The sequence below is a fragment of the Chrysemys picta genome, chromosome 7 (genome assembly GCF_011386835.1).
Source record: "Chrysemys picta bellii isolate R12L10 chromosome 7, ASM1138683v2, whole genome shotgun sequence".
Taxonomy (NCBI): domain Eukaryota; kingdom Metazoa; phylum Chordata; order Testudines; family Emydidae; genus Chrysemys; species Chrysemys picta.
In genome coordinates, this window is record NC_088797.1 from 83,079,833 (window position 1) to 83,093,187 (window position 13,355).

The window sequence follows — 13,355 nt, forward strand, 5'->3', positions numbered from 1 at the left end:
TCCACTCATACTCTGCCCCTCTCTTCTACATACGTGGGAGGTAGAGTAGGAGCTCTAATCATGTTTAAAATTCACTACTTCAAATTCCTCACAGAGAATCATCAGGTTTAGGTAAAATGCAGATTCTCGTTTGTTCAAGAATTGAAGAGTGTGACAGGCATTTCCCAAGGCATGCTCTTTGCTTTATATTTAAACTGCACAATGAGACTGCAGCAAACTTCTGCCTCACTGACAATGCTGTTATCATCTTTACTCATGAAGAGACCTGTCATCTGGTAGGGAAAGAAGAGAAATATAAAGAATTTGACTCAAGGAGCAGTCTTATCCCACAGGTCACTCCATAGAGAGATGTTGAGGCATGCACACGTGTTCTGACAAGGACATGGAGTTGGTAGGGGATTTCTCCTAGGTTAGGTTACAAACTTCTCATGCTGTTTTTATAGGGGTCGAGATCAATGGGGAAAAGTGAACAAAATCTAAATGAAAAGAGGGGGAAAACTAGAGCAGCCGCAGGCTGCTTGCCTTCTGTCAGGGTCGTAATTAAAAGCAAATTTAATATGTCTGCCAAAAAAATACACCTGCCAGCTATTGGGAAATTCAGATTGCTCAAACCATGAGACCCAAAGGCACTGCAGAAGCCAAAAGGAAATCTTTATCATTAAAATGCTTACAGTGGAATGTGCTAGTGTGAGAGAGAATCATGTGTGTGTAGGAGTGAATGCTAAGGTTTCAACACTACCAGTAAAAGTGAGAAAGTGGCATTGGGTTATGAACCACCAAAATTATAAAGTGCAGGTACAGCAGCTTTTATTCCAATGACACTATAACCTCTTTGCCTGCTAATTTCCTGAACTACTCAATGTCTTTTTCTGTTAGTTTCAACAATGCGTGTTTTCTGCATTCTTAGGACCAGCTCATGCTAACTTCTGACACGCTAGGGAGCATATAATAGGAGCACAAACAAAGACCAATGACTTCAGAGTTTTTTTCCCTGGAGAAGCTTAGTGGGCAGAAAGACAATAGGAGGGGAGGTGTGGATTGAATTAATAAAGAGCACATTTCCTAAGGGGTTCAATTTTTTTAACATGCTTTTCATTTTGGGGAGAAGCTTTCATGTTCTTGAAATATACAGTAGCCTAGTGTTTCAGGATATTACTAACAACACTTCCTTGAGTGCAACAAAATACAATATTGGATTTCTAGTCAAAATATGTACAATACATGTGAATACGGATGGTATTGAGAGAGCAGATGATTTTTGGTCTTCTAATCTCGCTTTCGTCTACAAAGTTATTGTTATCAGATTAATTTTTAATTGAGTGATGAGCCAGTAAGAGAAGAGACAGATTTTGTGAGCGCTGGACCTAATAAAAACAATTGTCTTATATTATTGCTTTTAGTTTTATTGTGGGTGGCTTGGGGGAGACTTATTTTGGTGTACAGTATCTGACATATGTCTTGGAGAACAAAATTTTCTATTTTTTTTTAAAAACTAAGATTGTCAACATAACATTTCAAAATGAGATGATTAAAGTGCTACCCATGAGTAAGAACATGAGCATCACTAGGGAGGAAGGATGGTCTGACTGGTAAGGCATTGGAATAGGATTTGAGTTTTTGATTCAATTCCCAGCTTTGCCACAGACTTCCTGTGATACCTTGGTCAAGTCACTTAGGCACCAATCCTGCACTACACATATGTTAGTGCAGTTTGGGAACATTAATGCTTTCATGTCTCAGTTCTCCATCTCTATAATGGGGATATTACCTTTCTCCTACCATCTTGTTTATCTTGTTGATTTTAGATTGTAAGCTTTTTGGAGAAGGGGCTGTCTCTTAATATATATACAGTGCTGAACACAGTGGGGGCCCCTAAGCACTGTAATGCATATAATAAATTTAAATAATAATATCTTACAAAATGGTAATTCATCCTTGGTAATTCATTTAACTATTACACATAAGACATGAATCCTCTTTCAGTGCATTTTCAATGAAAAACCATGGAACTCAAATCATCATTGTTCTGCTCATTCTGTAAATCAATTTCCTACTTCTACTGTGCGATGAGGGTAGATCAGGTGCCAGAACTTGCCAAAGCTGTAGGTGTCAGCTGGGCACTGACAAATGTATAGCTGGAAACCAGACCAGCTCACCCGTATATTAGTACTGTTCAAGATAGGCATTAGACTTATGAGGATGTGTTTAGTGTTTAGGATCTATCGCATGCTTGTAAATTGCTGTATTCATTAATTTTACTTGCAATGTCTGTATCCCATGTTATAAGGTGATATGTAAGTTTTGCATTATAACTGTAAAAATGCTTGCCCTGAACCTGTGAACGCCATCAGGAGGAATGGTCCACTGCCCATCAAAGACTATCAAAAATAACTGGGTCATTGTAGAGCATCATGATACAAAGAGTTGGTTATTGCCCCTCTCACTCCCATGATGGTTCTATGTGCAAGAAAGCCTGTCCCATCAGCTTGAGTGCTGAAAGAAGGGAATAAAACAGGGACACAAGAAAACATTTTTTCTCTTTTTTGCTGTTTGGACTCTCACGGGGCTGGAGCTATGAAACAGAAGCAGAGATCCCCAGGGTCAGTGTGTATTAGCCCTAAAAGATATTCAGTGCTGATAGATTGATACAATTCTGTCACCTTTTGGAACCATAGATTACAACTTATTTGTGTATATACATGTTGCCTGCTTTAAGCTGTAAATAACTCTCTCATTTCTTTATCCTAGGTAATAAATCCTTAGTTAATTTACTATAGCATTGTGAGATCTGAGGTACAAATTGACCTGGAGCAAGTGCGTGGTCTCTTGGGACTGGATGCAACCTGAGTCTTTTGTGCTCTTTGTTGTATGGTGACCATTTATCACTAAGTTCAGCTTGCCTGTAAGATTGTTATAGTGCTTCAGGAGTTCACAGGAGTTGGGTTGGTAAAATCTAATTATAGAACATACAACCAGTTTGAAGTATCTGCCTTGCTTCTTGACAGTCTGCCCTAAGGTCGGCACTCACCATCATGAACCGCTCCAGACAGCATGACATATTGCCCTACTTTTCTATTTTAATTTAATTTTAGTTAAAGCTTACTTGAGCTTACAAGATTTAGTAACTTCTTGTGTAAGTCAGCCTTGATGTTACCCAGTTGGAATAATTTCCCCCCTAAATCGTCATAAATAAAGTACTCCCTCCCCCGCACACAATTCTTTATGATAATTGTGTGTGCACGCATGTGGAAGTGTGTGGCAGTTTCTCAGGAGATCAGCTAATAGTATTTTGGAGAACCATAGAAACCAAAGTAGCTCACATTTCCCATTATAAGGAATCATAATGATAGGTCTGTCATTAGCATGCATGCAGTCCTTAGACTGTCAATTATGAAAGTTCAAATCCAGACAGTAATTTCTGACCTAACTTACTGCTTATCCCTGGATTTCAAGCAAGCAAATAATCAATGCAATAAACAAGGGTGAAAGACGATTAACCTGCATAAAAATAAAATTAATGTTACAACTGTGACATGAAAATGATTTGTTTATGTTCTTTCACGGTAAAATATGTTTTTTTATTTTTTTTACATCTGCATTGCTGCAGTGGTTTGAAAGCCAGATCACGTCTACTCATAGCATTATTACAAAATTGGAATTAAGGCTCAGCCTACTCAATCTATCTGTATCGTAAAGCAGTCAAGAAAATGCTGATGGTAGTTGAATTGTTGATAGTTTGTCAAGTTTTATGAACTAATGGAGTGCAGGTCATCAATAATTATGTTAATAATGGATTTATAGTACTATTTTTAAACAAAGAAATGGTTTAAAGAATATGCCTAAATGATTGATTCTTAAACAACCAATTGCCCCCACCCTCCCCTCTCCCCACTTGTATATAAAACTCTAAGAAGAGCAATTTACCTATTTAGGGAGAATGACTTACATTTAATGACATATGTAAGTCAGAAGATATTTCATTGAAACATAGAGGACCTGCTTGTTAATTCTTGCTTGAGTACTTCAAACTATCAGGTAACAATGTTGTATATTCATGCTATATATGTAAAAGCTACACAATACATACCTGCTTGAAATGTTCAAACTAAATTATTTTATATTTAGATGTCACTGTTTTGGAGCATTTGAGAATCTGCAGACAGACTCAAAGCTGTGTATGCGGAGAGTCTTAAACAATATCTTAACTGCATTGTGTATGTTCATGTCTCTATGCTGGGAATTGGTGGCTTTAAGTTCAATGTTGTTTCTAAACAAGGAAAATGGGAAGAGACAATGTATTTTAAATTTTTATATGCAGCCACAATGTATCAGACACTGAATTTTAGAACTGGGCTTTTTAAATACTGAGAAAACAGGAGAGGACATATACCTACATACAATACTAATCAGGACTGGTATGATAACTGTTTGTTCAGAATTTTGTTCAAATTTCAGAGGCAAAATTAAAAGTTTAAAGTATAACATTCTGAGATTCATTCAGGCTTGACCAGAGTTTTAGTAACCAACATTGCTTTCCCTCCGCCTTTTTTAGAATTATGCTTGTAAATGTTGGAAAACAGAATATGGTTGCCATTCTTGTTTGGCTGTGATGCTTCAGTGACACAACAGCTGTTCACTGTGTCCTACAATAGCTGAGAGACAAGCTGGGTGAGGTAAAATCTCTTATTGGACCAACTTCTGTTGGTGAGAGAGACAAGTTTTTGAGCTTACACAGTGCTGTTCTTCAGCCCAGACCTTAAGAAGAGCTCTGTGTAAGCTTGAAGGCTTGTCTCGCTCACCAACAGAAGTTAGCCCAATAAAAGATATTACCTCACTTACACTGTTTCTGTAATCTCTGTCTGGGACCGACAGTACTACATCTACATTGCATCCTACCATATCTGTCAGCCAGTAGAAACTAAGGACTCTATATTCAGAAGATACCTGTGACCTTCTTGCCTTTGCCAGCCTGAGAATGTCTTTCTGGCTTAATGGGGGAGGCTAATCTGTTCAGAAGGAAGGTAAGTCTGCTGTCAGATTCCTTTAGACAAAGTAAAAATGCACATTTCCACAGGTGAAAGCCTCAGAGCTGGTCAGGAAGGCCTGTATTGCTCCACTCAGCAATGCAAGGCCAAAAGGTGGAGTCCACAAAGAGATTTAGGCACTGCAATGCTAAGCCAGTTGGTGCCCAACTTTTAGATGTCTAGAAAATCACAAGAACAACACTGCAATTCACAAAGCTAAATGAGGTGCCTGGGTTCCCTATAAAGTGAATGGGGCATACAGGTACCTAAGAATGTGATCCCTTAAAGCCAGCACCCAAGATGGGGAGCTGCCTAAGCGAGCCAATGAGAGAGGCAGAACAGAGGTGTGAGTGCTACAGCCTGCCCCCTCTCAGAGATTGGCACCTAAATCCAGGATGCAGGGAGGTGCCTATGTCACCTATACCGAAAACCCACCGACCGCTATGCCTACTTTCATGCCTCCAGCTTCCACCCCGGACACACCACATGATCCATCGTCTACAGCCAAACACTGAGGTACAACTGAATCTGCTCCAACCCCTCAGACAGAGACCAACACCTACAAGATCTTCACCAAGCATTTTCAAAACTACGATACCCGCACAAGGAAATAAGGAAACAAATCAACAGAGCCAGATGTGTACCCAGAAGCCTCCTGCTACAAGACAAGCCCAAGAAAGATACCAACAGAACTCCACTGGCCATCACCTACAGTCCTCAGCTTAAACCTCTCCAACGCATCATCAGTGATCTACAACCCATCCTGGACAATGATCCCTCTCTTTCACAGAGGGAGGCAGGCCAGTCCTCGCCCACAGACAACCCGCCAACCTTAAGCATATTCTCACCAACAACCACACACCGCACCATAACAACTCTAACTCAGGAACCAACCCATGCAACAAACCTCGATGCCAACTCTGCCCACATAGAATCATAGAATCATAGAATCATAGAATATCAGAGTTGGAAGGGACCTCAAGAGGTCATCTAGTCCAACCCCCTGCTCAAAGCAGGACCAATTCCCAGCTAAATCATCCCAGCCAGGGCTTTGTCAAGCCGGGCCTTAAAAACCTCCAAGGAAGGAGACTCCACCACCTCCCTAGGTAACGCATTCCAGTGTTTCACCACCCTCCTAGTGAAATAGTTTTTCCTGATATCCAACCTGGACTTCCCCCACCGCAACTTGAGACCATTGCTCCTTGTTCTGTCATCTGCCACCACTGAGAACAGCCGAGCTCCATCCTCTTTGGAACCCCCCTTCAGGTAGTTGAAGGCTGCTATCAAATCCCCCCTCATTCTTCTCTTCTGGAGACTAAACAATCCCAGTTCTCTCAGCCTCTCCTCATAAGTCATTTGCTCCAGACCCCTAATCATTTTTGTTGCCCTCCGCTGGACTCTTTCCAATTTTTCCACATCCTTCTTGTAGTGTGGGGCCCAAAACTGGACACAGTATTCCAGATGAGGCCTCACCAATGTCGAATAAAGGGGAACGATCACGTTCCTCGATCTGCTGGCAATGCCCCTACTTATACAGCCCAAAATGCCGTTAGCCTTCTTGGCAACAAGAGCACACTGTTGACTCATATCCAGCTTCTCGTCCACTGTGACCCCTAGGTCCTTTTCAGCAGAACTGCTACCTAGCCATTCGGTCCCTAGTCTGTAGCAGTGCATGGGATTCTTCCGTCCTAAGTGCAGGACTCTGCACTTGTCCTTGTTGAACCTCATCAGGTTTTTTTCTGCCCAATCCTCTAATTTGTCTAGGTCCCTCTGTATCCGATCCCTACCCTCTAGTGTATCTACCACGCCTCCTAGTTTAGTGTCATCTGCAAACTTGCTGAGAGTGCAGTCCACACCATCCTCCAGATCATTAATAAAGATATTAAACAAAACTACACCAACAACACCATCACAGGACCTAACCAGATCAGCTACAACATCACCGGTTCATTCACCTGCACGTCCACTAATGTTATATATGCCATCATGTGCCAGCAATGCCCCTCTGCTATGTACGTTAGCCAAACTGGACAGTCACGACGTAAAAGGATAAATGGATACAAGTCAAATATCAGGAATGGCAATATACAAAAACCTGTAGGAGAACACTTCAACCTCCCTGGCCACACAATAGCAGATGTAAAGGTAGCCATCTTACAGCAAAAAAACTTCAGGACCAGACTCCAAAGAGAAACTGCTGAGCTTCAGTTCATTTGCAAATTTGACACCATCAGATCAGGATTAAACAAAGACTGTGAATGGCTCGCCAACTACAGAAGCAGTTTCTCCTCCCTTGGTGTTCACACTTCAACTGCTAGCAGAGGACCTCACCCTCCCTGATTGAACTATCCTCGCTATCTCCAGACTGATTCTTGCCAATATATTTATACCTGCCCCTGGAAATTTCCATTACATGCATCCGACGAAGTGGGCATTCACCCAGGAAAGCTTATGATCCTCAAACGTGAACCTGCTGCCTGCAGTTAGGCAGCTTAAGCACCTAAGGTGTTTCTTGTGGGAATGAGTGAGGCACCTGCTTCATTCCACACAAAACAGCAAGAGGAGGTGGTGGTGATACCAGTGCTCACCTTATAACTTTTAGCCCAGTGGGTAAAGCATACACCTGGGATTTGGGACACTGAGGTTCAATTGCCCTTTGTCTGCCAGAAGGGGAGAGAGGATTTGAACAGGGGTCTCCCTAAGCCTCAGCAGAGTGTACTGTGAGCTATGGGAAGCTAGGATGTGGAGCTTCCTCAGTCTCTCCTGTTGAATCTATTGCATTCCGGACAAATAACAAAATTGTGGTTGGAGTAGGAGGCCTCCCAACTCAGCGGTGGGTACCCTAACCACTGGATAACAGTACAGCTAAGCACCTGCTAATCTTTATCCGTGGGTTCTCCAGCCCTGGAGCACCTATGGAGTCAGCGCCTATGGATAACTGAGTCATTTGCTCTGTGGGACTGAGGCTTCTGAGGCCCAGATCTACAAAGGTATTTATAGTCCTAACTTCCATTGAAGTCTGTGGAAGTTAGGAGTCTAAATACCTTTGTGGATCTGGGCCTAAGTCACTTTTGAAAATGGGATTTAGCACTTAAGTCTTTCAGTGCTGAGTGGAGCAATACCTAAATACATTTAAAATGAGAATCTCATTGTGGATCACGTCCTGCATCCGGACATGCTATGAGCTAGCCAAGGTTCCAGTCCCGGCTCTGACGGCACACTCCACAAGTGTGCAGGCTTCATCAGCGGCGGTCCTGGCCCAATGCAAGAGATCTGCAGGGCAGCAACATGGTCCTTGGTGCATACATTCACCTCTCATTATGCCATCATCCAGCACACCAGGGATGATGCAGCATTCGGCAGAGCGGTGCTCCAGTCAGTGATTCCATAACTCCAACCCCATCGCCGAGGTAGGGCTTGGGAGTCACTTAATTGGAATCAATATGAGCAATCACGTGAAGAAGAAAAATGGTTACTTACCTTCTCGTAACTGTTATTCTTCAAGATGTGTTGCTCATATCCATTCCAATACCCACCCTCCTACCCCTCTGTGGGAATAGCCAGCAAGAAGGAACTGAGGAGGGGCTGGGTTGGCAGGGTTATATATCCAGCGCCATGAAGGCGCCACTCCAGGGGGCTCCACGGCCAACTCGACGGGAACTGCTAAGGGAAAAACTTTCCGACAACTGTGCACATGGTGCACAAACACCTAATTGGAATGGAGATGAGCAACACATCTCAAAGAACAACAGTTATGAGAAGGCGAGTAACCATTTTATTTCCAGCACTTTCAAACTTTATATCCAAGGGCTTGACTGTGGATACAGTCTTCTTAAGGAGCAGGAGATGTTTGCCATAACCAATTCTCTGATAAAACAGATTTTAATTCATTTCAAAATACAACACAAACTTAGGATCATCTCTGAACTCTTTGCTTCTCTTCAATGAGTTACTGCTGTATATCTGAAATATGATTTTCAGTGTGACCATGTCCTTTTTAAAAATTACTTTATTTGGAAGTTTGGGGTAAGAGGGTTATTCTGTGTAATCCTTCATAAATGGATTCATGTTTCCAAGCATGATATCAATTGAAAACAATAGAATTAGTATCTCCTGTCAGTACTCTGAAATTAATGCATAAAATAGTAATAAAGACCAACAACAATAACAGTAGTGCAGATTAGCACCACATTCAGTAAAGTTCACAGTTTTTATCACATGGGAAGTCACTACCAGTTTACTTAGTGCTGTCTACAGTATTGACATGTGCTAATTTTATTCTTGCTATGATACACATGCACACTGGCATCTTGATATATTATTTTCATACAAATGTTAAGCATGTAAAATTAAGTTATTTGAATTTCATTTAAGAACAAACAGGTAACTCATGCGCACATTAATGCTTGCAATTGGGGACTATAGTGATGTATAACGAATCATCACCAACTGTATACCATGCTTCCTGAGTCCACATATGTTCTTTATATTATCAAAAAGTTTATTTATACTCACTCATTTTGCTTTTGTCTGACACTAAAAACATGTATGTGATTAGAAAATACCTCAGCTATCTTATTAGTTGATTTTATAAGAAACATGTACAGTAATATTCTGTTAGAATAAGGACTGCTTTTCAGGGCGTCACATCTCACATTTAAATTTCAGCCACAAGTTGTTACTATAGATCAGCTATGTTGGTTTGTTTTCCATGTTCTGTTTTAATTTCTCTTGCTGGAAGTATTAGGAGTACTATGGAGGCAAAAGTGGAAAAGAGAGAAAAATATCTTCAGTGCAAATGTAGTGGTATTACATTGGCATAGATAAGTGATAGGAACATCACACTTTCAGTTTGCTACTGGTAATCTTCTCTCTACAGCTTCAAACGCTGTAGAATGGCTTTGCACTGTTTTTTTCTTTACCAAAGAATTTGCACAGAGAGCAATAATGGGGTCAACTATAGCCATACATTATATAAATACTTGGTAGTTAATTGGAAACTGCATTAAATGGCAGTATCCATTCATACAGGAGCTCTGCACTAGTTTTAATCCAAGCCACTTCAGGCACTTAATTCACTGTCCATTTGCTTTTAGATTCATAATCATCATCTCATGTACTGTCACAGTTCTGCGATTAGGATTTATTCTACAGAAGACTCTTAGCTGCTTGAAAATGACTTAATATCTTCCTCGCTTTTTGGAGTGCTATTTGCCAGAGGAGGATCATGGGAAAATAGGAAAAAAAGTTAAATAACCACACCACGTGCCTTGCTGTAGGGCATGATCTAACATCTATTGAAGTCAATAGGAATCTTTCCATTGACTTCAATGGGAGCTGTATCAGGCCACTAATCTCAATTGTTTTTGCAAGGCTTTTTTTGCTTAAGCAGCTTTTTCAGCATTGGTATCCTCTGCTAACATTAGGCAATAATAGTGATCTTATATTCATGTAGTTTGTTCCTTTCACCCAGGCTGATTACACACTGCTAAACAAACTTTACTAACTGACTGCACAAACTAAAGGTCTAGGAAAGAAGGAAAGAAATTCCTTTACTCACTGCTGATGAGCACCTACTTCTGGGGTGAGACACAACGACTATTTAACATTGCAAAAGAACACTTTGCAACAGTTTAGGATGGGAAGTGAAAGCAGAATACTCTACTCCAAGGAGATTATAAGATACAAGTGCCTTCTAATACCATTCTCTGGCATTGATTCTGTACAGGTTCAGTACTCAAAAGTTAAATACTGAATCACTAACACCTCTTCCTGCTGCACTGGGCTTTTCCCTTTGCTTGTCAGACAGTGCTAAAGGCCACTATCATTACAGCAAGAATCATATTAAAAATAACTGCCAGGTTGACTTTTGGAGTATTGTATAGTATTGGGGTATTGCTGCCTATTGCTGGTGACCATTACAAGAAATGGCTGAATATTTTTCATTTTTAGAATTGTAACAAATAAATTGCATTTGTCTTCCTCCTCTCCCAGTATGCTCCACAGGGGAAAAAAAAACACAGCTGGAAATTCATGTAGGTCTTAAAGTCACTTTAAATTTTTATTTCCCATATCCTCAGCTGTGTGGGAACCTTTTTTAACTAGCTTTACTTGGACTAGATGATATTGTTATACTCTGTGCCTCCAAATATAACACCTTCAAGACTTATCACAACAACAGAAAAAAATGGCGGATTTCTCATTTGTTGGAGATGGAGGAAAAAGAAGACTGGAGATGACACTTGGTATAGTTCAATAGCATGACTACTTTTTCTGGATGACAGGGAGCACTGACACTACTGTTCACAAGAAAAATTCTTTGACGACTGCTACCTCAGTGAAATTTTACACAGCAATAGCATTTGAAAGTTTGCCCTTCTAACTCTATGACGAAAGAGACAGAGAAGAGTTGCAGGGTAAGATTTAAGAAAGAAGCTGTGCACAACTTTGATGATGTTACATTTTCCATTATGTTTGACATTTTCAAAACAGAATTTTTGTAATAAACGTGTTGCTTGTAGCAGTGGTCTGTGGACACCGTTCACTGTCATAGAACACATAGCAATGTATGTAAAATTGAATCGAGAAGAGTTGCTGATGTTACTTTGAAGTAAATTATGTAGCTTAGATTGAGATAAGATTCTGATATGCTTGATTATGCTGGATAGCACCTTAATCCACGGGTACTCCCACTGAGTTCAGCGGGGCTACTCACATGCTTAACGTTAGGCACGTTAAGTTTGCGGAGTTGGAGCCTGCTCATAGTTATATCCTGGAAGCCCTGAGGAAATTGAGGGGGCTTGTAGAGGACAGCAGGTGTAGAAGAAAGAGACTCTGTGTGTGGGTCTGTGTGTGCATGAGAGAGAGAAATGAAGCAGAATCACAAAAGTGGGGGGAGGGGGAGAAGCATGAAGAAAGCAAAGTGTTGGAGGGGAAAGAAAGTTAGCTTAGATCTTTTGTTATTTAAGCTGTGGGCTTTTTTAACATTGGCAAAGAAAATTACTGTAAAGGGAAGCATGTACATTAAAGATAACTAAAGAAAATATGCAGCAAGAAAAAAGTGAAGTGTTGGAAAAAGAGGAAAAAAGAACACAAAGTAAGGGAAATGTGTGTTATAGAAGTGAGCTGACATGGTATTCTTTGTATGTTAATTAAGCAATAATGACCTTTGGGTAACTTCCTGGTAGTTAATGACCATTTGGGCAAATGCCTGACCTGAAGGTAATTTTATTATTATAAACTGTGAAAATATGAGACTGATTATTATTATTATTATTATTTGCCTTTTATAAGCTGGAAATCTAAATTGTTGATGTTCATGTTGTGATGGATACAGCAAACTCCTATGTTCTGGGTCTTTTGCTAGTGGTTAATATATGCACTTAGTGTCATGTATCTCATATGACATACGTTTACCTTTCCCTTCAACCCCTCTGAAAGGACAAGCATTTCCGAGGGCTGTAGGGAGCTAGTATGATTGTCCCGAAGTGACTCTTATTGGCAGCGAGGGGGTCATCCTGCTAAGCAGACAGCCTAGCTTTTTCTCCTTCTGCTGCCATTGGGTACTGAACTTTTCTGAAAATCTGTCCCTTTTTTAGGTGCCTATCTGGGAGCTGAGATCTGTTGAAAATCTGGCCTATACATATCAATCATGGCAAACAAAAATTTAAATACCTCAAAATAGTAGACTCTTGAAAACTTTGTCCTCCGCCTTTTTCATTTATAATTCTCTCTGGCCATACTAAAGTGGAGTCTTTTGCCCATTCTTTGTTGTTTCTGCACTCAAAATCCTGTCACTGCTAGAAGGGATGTTGGGGTTAGTTTGGGGATTTTTTAGTGATAATTTTAATGGTTTTGGTATTCACCGATCGTAAGCACATAACATTCAGGGGTTTCTAAACAGGCAGCACAATGAGCTCTAACTTTTACAATGCACAAGTTCCTTCTTCTATTTCCCATCTGAAATCCTGTCTATGTTCAAGAAAACGCCTTGAAGAATTTTAATTTCCCTTTAGAAGCTATCACCACCAATATTTTATTGATCTTCCTTCCATTGTGTTTTGGATTGTAAAAGGTTGTGGAACATTGAACTATGTTTTTTAAAAGTTTTGGTAAACCCAAGGCTACTAAGAGATATCCCAACCATTTGTAATTAATGCGTATGTCCCACCTTCTACATCATTGCATGTCAGACTTGCTCAAGGATGCTACTTATCAATATTCTCTCCTGTCGGAGAAAGCAGAGATGCTTCTCCCTTCCACTGCATAAAGCCCAGTGTTTTGATGCTGAAGGTTGTGAACACTGCTTCAACAGAGTATGTAATTAGTTGA